This window comes from Neolamprologus multifasciatus, chromosome 8, assembly GCF_963576455.1.
Source record: "Neolamprologus multifasciatus chromosome 8, fNeoMul1.2, whole genome shotgun sequence".
Classification (NCBI taxonomy): domain Eukaryota; kingdom Metazoa; phylum Chordata; class Actinopteri; order Cichliformes; family Cichlidae; genus Neolamprologus; species Neolamprologus multifasciatus.
In genome coordinates this window covers 11653800-11661370 of record NC_140446.1, presented here as the reverse complement: position 1 = coordinate 11661370, position 7571 = coordinate 11653800, and the positions used below count along the sequence as shown (strand labels likewise).

The window sequence follows — 7571 nt, the reverse complement described above, 5'->3', positions numbered from 1 at the left end:
GTATGCCCACGCATGTTCTAGTCATGCTGAAGCAGTGATGGTGGCTCAAAGAATAGAGTTATTTGTCAAATCATCATAAAAACAGTGAGTCACCCCTTATGCTTCCTGCCACATCAGTCATCTCAAAGTTTCCACAATTATAAAAATCAAAAACTTTACCTCTTTCACGGCCATTTTTAGATAATATGAACACTTGTGGTCTCATTTCCTTTGCAAAAGCGTGACCCCACTGCCAATTTGAGAGCCCAATCTGGGCAGTAAAGGTGATGGCATAAAAAGATTGTCTAGATGTCACAAAAAAACCCTCCTGCTTCCTCGGTCCGCTGAAGCACAATGGCACAAAGGCGCACACCACATTTCACATGGTTTTTAAAGGACACTCTCCCTCAGGGCATTACAGTTAACATCACGGTAAGAATCTGACTTTGAGTGACGAATTCACAGAATCTCAGCCCTATCCAAAAAAAAGAAAGAAAGAAAGAAAGAAAATTATGTTCTTCCTCCACGCTTGAAGTGCTATGTATTACATGTTTCGTTTGTAACTCATTACAAAATGAGTCACAAAATGAAGCTCTGGTAAGTTTGACACAAAGTCAATATTTTCTTCCTGAACTAATGAAATTGCACAGTTCACATGCAAGTGGTCAGAACAAGGCTTCCAGGTAGGGCTCTATAAATAGCAGCCATGCTTAAAACTCACAGAAATAATGGAAGGTTGCACTGAGTGTTTTTTCAGGGTCCATTAGCAGGAGATTTTCTTGAATTTTTTAAAGCCAATAACTCGCATGTTAGGTCACCACCAACAGTGTTTGAGTGAATGAAGTCAACAGCAAAAGCAGTCCAATATTTATGTGAGCCTAATTGAGTGCAACGCTTTACTTAATTTACACCAATTACCTCACTTATAAGTACCCAAATCCCTGCTGTAATGGAACAGCCTTGGAACAGCACCACGGGAAGAGTATACGCTCAGTGGACTTTGTCTGAATCTTTCCTGAATGAATGAGAACATATCTGCCTCCTGAGAGTTCGGTGTTAAGCAGCAGGTCATACTGACTCACGGTCTGCTACGACTGATGGGAAACACCACAGACAATCGGAAACCTCTGGCCATAAAGGTAAGCAACATAAACAAATAAAAAACAAAACCCAGTCAAAGCCGACTTCCCTGCAAAAGCCTTTAACTGCCCTAGGACGAGTGCCCCAGTTTGCCCACTTTACTTTGAAGGAGAAGCCTCAGTGCAATGCACTGGACTGTGAAGTTCAATTCCCACATGTAAAAAAAATATATAGTAAGAAAGAAAAATTGTGCTGGATTTTCTTGAAAGGCACAAAAGCATTCAGAGTCATCTCTTCCATTATGCAGGCTGAGACTGAAATCGATACAGGACTCAGCTGAACCTAAATCTGGTCTATATAACCCTAACAGACATCCAGGGAATGACTCAGTGGAAGTAACGTGGCCTAAAACGCATTGCCAATTTAACCTCTCCCTTTTTCTCCTGAGGCAGTCAAGGAAGCTGCAAATTTTGAAGTAGAGAGAGAAACTTTTTGAACATCAGGGTAAATAAGGACAGTGTTTGAGGGAGCAAATTTGCATACTAAACAAAAACGAGCAATATAATTGTGGTCATATTCTCAGGGCTACGAGGGAATCCTGTACGTACGTGATGCTGGAAACCCTTTTAAAAGTAGGCTGTCAGGTAAATGCTGAAGAGGACATATGGGAACAATGAAGAGGAATAATAGCATCAAGATATCCCTTTCACTAACAGTGATTACAGCTTAGCTGGCCAGCTTTGTGCAGAAATAAACACGTGCACCACAAAGTGTGGTCTGGATTATCTACTTGCTTACAATGCAAAATTCAAACCTTAAATACATATCACATAACTTCTGCTTTTGTGCAGTCGGCACTGGCTTGGTTCTTTACGTTGGAAATGAGTGATCACGTAGCCTCTATTGTCCCGTCTTAATACAGCTTTTTAATAACTAGCTCATGCAGTCATGTACCTCTAATGTTTGTGTGCTATGAGTTTGTGGACAGCTAACAATTCAAAAGCTGCACGAGTATTTTGATAGGAGAAACTGACTTAGTGCAGCGGAACCATTAGTCAGTTGATTTGACGCCCACATGAATCTCTGGATTTGTACTGTTAACATGCATAGCCTGACTCATCCACCCCAGAGCCTGCCTGTCTAAATAGGTAATGTATGAAACATCAGAAAATACAAAATGTCAACTTAGGGAGGCCCAAAAGAGCATATTAGGGGGATGACAGTGACTGCATGCGGTCTTTGTGGAGTCAAAGCTGTTGGTGTTGATCCAGTTTTCTTCATTATTCTATTGTTTTACAAAAAAAAGATAAATCCAGTAAAGCTTGTGACTTCACAGTGGATGCCAGTTGCAGTCAGACTAGTTCAGCTGTTGCAGCAGAAGGAATTTCAATGTAGCAAACAAAAAAGAATCCACTTACAAAACTCTTACAACAAAATCCATCTGTCTGTTTTCTTCTGCTTATCCAGTTCAGGGTTGTGGGGGAGGGCGAGGCTTATCCCAGCTGTCATGGGGCAAGAGGAGGGGTACACCCTGGACAGGCTTTAAACTCTTTCACAGTACTCACACATAAAGACAGACAACTATTCACACCTACAGTAGATATAGAATCACCAATTAACCAAACGCCATGTGTGTTGCTAAGAATGTGGGAGAACGCGAGAGTACCAGGAAAGAACCCCCAGACATGTGGAACACAGACATGGAACCTAAACTCAAAAAGACCCCAGACTATACTTGAGCCCAGGGCCCTCTTGCTGTGAGGAAACAGTGCTAAGCACCGCTTTAACAAAGTCCGATTCTGACACACTCGGTACTTTTAAAACTGACTTTCTAATCTGAAGATGTTAATACATAACCACGTTCCTATCATCATCTATAGCCACAAGATGTGGGTAGTGACTGAAAAAGTAAGTCAGGGTAGAAGTGGAAAAAGTGAGTTTCCTGAAGGGTGTGCTCATCATTTGAGATAGAGTAAGGAGCTTGTTGATTTGGGATTGAGGTCAGAGTATGGGTAGCGCAAAGAAAGAGGTTAAAGTGTTGTGGTAATGCATTACATGTCTCCATATGTTAAGCAAATCCAACCAGGAGAAGACTGCAGGGCAGACCCCAATACCCTGAAGAAACTATGTATTTTGGCTAAGGAGTTAAGCAAGTGTAGGGATGCTTAGTTTACCATCTCCAAAAAACAGTCAGGCTCATTAATATTACAATATACAAATATTGCAAACAATTTTGTTAATTATGCGGAAGGACGGCAGATTGAATGAATGAAGCTCTTGATGTACGATCACTGGAGAACAAGGGAAAGGGGGAAATCAAGGCTGTGTTGCTGGACTTTTGCTTCCTTTTGCACTGCTCACACCATTCCCTGCCCACACCACCAACATTAAGCAATGCGGAGGGCTGGAGGTCACTGAAAGCTGAGGTCATATAACAGTGTCTGTGTCATAGGAATTAAAGAAATAGATGCAAGTGTGAAACGATAGCGATCCCCTTCTGCAATAAGTAATTCCAGATATTCCAGATGTAATATTTATCTTCTTCAATCTCAGAAAACATTGCACACTGACACTGTGACGGTTTTCTTTTCATCACATCCTTTTCAGTCTCTGTACACCTGGACACAAAAGTGCTTGAAAACAAGTTGTGATACCCTGACAACTTGCTACTACACAAAAATCATTTTGAGGATTACAGTAACTCTTCTTATTTTTAGTGACTTCTATAACTATAAATAAAATGAACAACTTTAACGTTCTCATGGATTCCTGGGACATTACTGTAACAAAACTAAATTAAGTTCCCCTCCACACTGTACAAAAACAAAACAAAAAATTTAACAATTTAAAATCAGATTTGTTATTTGAGGCTAAACTGTAGCATCATGCCTCCCTCTGGTGCTCTCTGTTTGTAAAGTGGCCTTGAAGTTGTTGGCATGTGGCGACAAGCTTCCTGGGTAACAGCAAGCAGAGCTGGTGGTGAGATATCTTTCATGTTTCATTGAAGAGCTCACAAATGGTGCTGTGGAGCGGTGGGGGGCAGGGCAGCGAGGAGGTCTTTCCCACAATCGGCTATCTCAAAGGCTGCGCATACCAGCCCGGTGCAGGGGGGGACAGGGAGGCCTCTGTGCCACACATCAAAACAGCTGGAGTGACTGATAGGGTACTACTTCTGCAGGCATCTGCGGTATGCACTGTACACAAGTCGAGCTATTGTGTAAAGGCCCGCACTTTTGATTAGCAAACATAGATTTCAATTTCAAAATCTAATCTGAAGTTTTACTCTCATCTCAATACGCTGCCATGGCCATTGCCCAATGAAGTACAGTATTTGTCCCAATGTGCCAATTTAACCTCTGGCTCTTCTCCTGTGAGCAACATCTATTTAAAAACTTTGACAAATATGCATGTTTATGTTTTTTATCCATCACACAATGCATAAATGTCACGGAGGCATCAGATTGCTCCCAAATTTCTTTAGCAGCATCGCAATAAACCCAAAAATCGTGACACAGAGAGTCACAAAGAACTATCTTTAGCTAGAAGAAGAACATGGAGTCCTGCACCAAATGTTACGCCTATATCTCAATATCATCGAGCCGGTCTGGATTAACATGAAGTCACAGAAAACTCTGAAATAGTCTAGCTCAGAATAAATTTTCTGCCAAGTACCTTGAAAAATCTGTCTACAAGTGTAACTGCGGAAATAGTGGGTAGTTGTAATATTATATTGTGAAAGCGTCCTCATCTTCAGAACATATAGTTATGACAAAAGCAAAAGTGCAAAATATATTAAATATATAAAAGGCAAAGGATGCTACCCTGCATTACTGGGGACACTGTGCTCTTGCTTTTAGTGGCTGTAGAGATCAAATTAGTCCACACACATACCCACGTACATACAGCCAATGTAGGATGCAGGACAGAATGTACCACTCTGAGCTGACAGGTTGTGTAACCATGGCTTCAAACGCGTGACCAGCGATAGTGATGACCCCCCGACTGCTGCCTGTGGCACTGCAGTTTGTCATTAACGGTCCTGCCACGGTCACTGGTGATAGGCTAACGATTATGCCCCGAGGTTGGTTGCAGCCGATTGGCTGGGCTACTGCCAGATTGTGCTCCAAGTAGGCTAGTAAACACATCACAATACATGGTGGTGACAGAAATACTGATATTTTGAGATAATTCTTTAAAAAGAGGATAAAGGAAAAAACTGAGATATTTGGATGTTTGAATGTCTTTGTCACTACTGTCACAGCTGTAGCTGACATCACTGCAATATCTTCAAGCCTTCAAGTCCTTCAAGATCTCTTTAAGATGACATCTAATTCCCACCTTAATGCCAAATGCTGCTGAGGCCCGAGTCTGACAGGTTCAAATCAATATCTGCCTTTTGTATGTATGGGGTGATAAAGGGAGATGCCTGCAAGGAGTGACATTATTCATTTTAATGATATACTTGCACTTCCCAGATATCATCTGTCACTCAAACTATGTCTGGTGCTGCGACAATCATTGTCAAATGTTATCCCACATCTGCATATTATAATACTTTCTCACAGCTTCTGTAAATATACATATAAAATGTAAGTAGGAGAATGAGAAAGGCTAAGAAAAAACATGCAAAAAAAGTTTGTCAGTGCTGAAAATGCAGAGAAATCATCCACTGTTTGGTGTAATTTGTTAACATGAAGCAAACTGTCACATTGATTATGCTGTCAGTTCTGGTCATCAGGGAAATTAGATTTATGTGAAGTAGCAGCTCCCAAAAGCGCAGCAGCAAAGAGAACTTTCTTTAAGATGAGTTTCAGTGTGGAGTGATCTGCATATTAACACTGAACTCTGCCCTCTGATGGAAATGTGATAATTTGAAGTACCAATGTATGTAGCACTGATATGAGTTAGCAACAAACAAATTATCAGCTAATTATCAATAACGTGCCACAAGTCTGTAGCTTTTCACTTGTGATCTCCATATCCCCAGTGTGTATGCCCCTATTTTCTCATGGCATAACTGGGCCATTAGAGTCACCCTGATGCACCACATATATTTGCTATTCATAACAGGAAGAATATGCCCCGATTGACCGCGCATATTTCTGTGACAATTGTTTTCACAACGATTGTTCCAGTCTATTTTGGAATTCTCCGTTTTTCCTTTGAGTCTAATCCACCCCAAGAAGGACAAAGAAGGAAGAGATTTTCATTCAGCAATTTTTAAACATTCCAGGGCCCACCTCCAGACTGTCTCCTCATGAAGAAGAATGGGAAATAGCCTTTGAGCTCAATGTCGAACATATCGTGTCCAAACATGACCAAGGCTTGTTTGATTGCTTTTGATCATAAGTTTTAGCTACTTCATTCTGACACGGTGATTCTAGACATTAAACGTTCATGATTTAGCCTGAGGACAACATATTGTGACGTTGACAATGATGCCTGCTCCGTGGAAGGAGGCTGCAGGTTTTTGAAGAGCTTAGTGAAAAGGCGGGATAAAAACAAGACATCTAACATCTTTAATTAAAACCGAATGCAGGAAAATTATAAATTAAACACAATGTTCCTTTATATTTAAAGTTCTCCACCCGTGGGCTGATCACAGTAAAATTGCTTAGTCCGTTTTTGCTTTTCCTGTTATGTGATTTTAACATATTGCAAAATAAATTTTAATTGCTGTGTGTATGTGTTTTGTGTAACACTTACAGACTACTCATTTGCTTGGAATGCACATAAATTCTCGACTTTTACTGTAGAGGCACAGCTGGCTAAATGATTAATGTGACAACAAAAGCGCAGAGCTGAGACAATATGAAGTTGAGTGTGTCAAGAATCAGGCCTCAAAGGAATCAGAACCAGCTTGTAAATTCCTGGAGGAAAACTATTATGAATCTGTGGTAACAAGCTTACAATGTGCAAAAATGGTGCATGCAGAAAAAAACATCTGTTACTGATTTCCTGTTTCCTGCTTTTTCTATATTAGGCTAATGATAAATGTCATTTGCATGTTACTGCGTTATATACCGACAATGCTAAGGTGCATATTAGACTTGAAAACCTGCATGTTTGAAGGCACTGCCAGACTAATACAGTAATGGCTCATTTATACTAGACTAAGAACAGAATGGCAATCTCCTTGTGACTAGGAAAAATTAGTGGTTGCCTGGTCATCAAATTGACTTTTTTTTTGCATTCAGTAATTGATTTCAGGTACTTGCAGGGAAAGCTGGTTGCCAAGAGGGGTACGCATGCAGCATCCATAGCCTCTAAGTGACCACTTTCAATCATTAGGCGATTTCACAAGTCACTTGGTAGGAGCCAATTACGCTCACAAAGATTGGAGAAGTCTTCCAAATGACTGCCATTTATTTATAAACACAGACATATTGCCAACAAAATGCAGTCAATCTGAGTCAGTTTGCACCTATATTATCACAAATAGATTGCATGCAATTTCTAACTTGACCCCATTCAATCTCAAACTGATCGCAGACTGATAGCAGACTGATTGC

The 7571-nt window shown here is 40.6% G+C and overlaps 1 protein-coding gene across 5 annotated transcripts in view; it reads right to left on the bottom strand.

Moving 5' to 3' along the window:
* The window catches only part of pald1a (phosphatase domain containing paladin 1a), a 61748-nt gene that overhangs the window by 10517 nt on the left and 43660 nt on the right, over nt 1-7571 (bottom strand). The gene's annotated exons all lie outside the window — the stretch shown is intronic.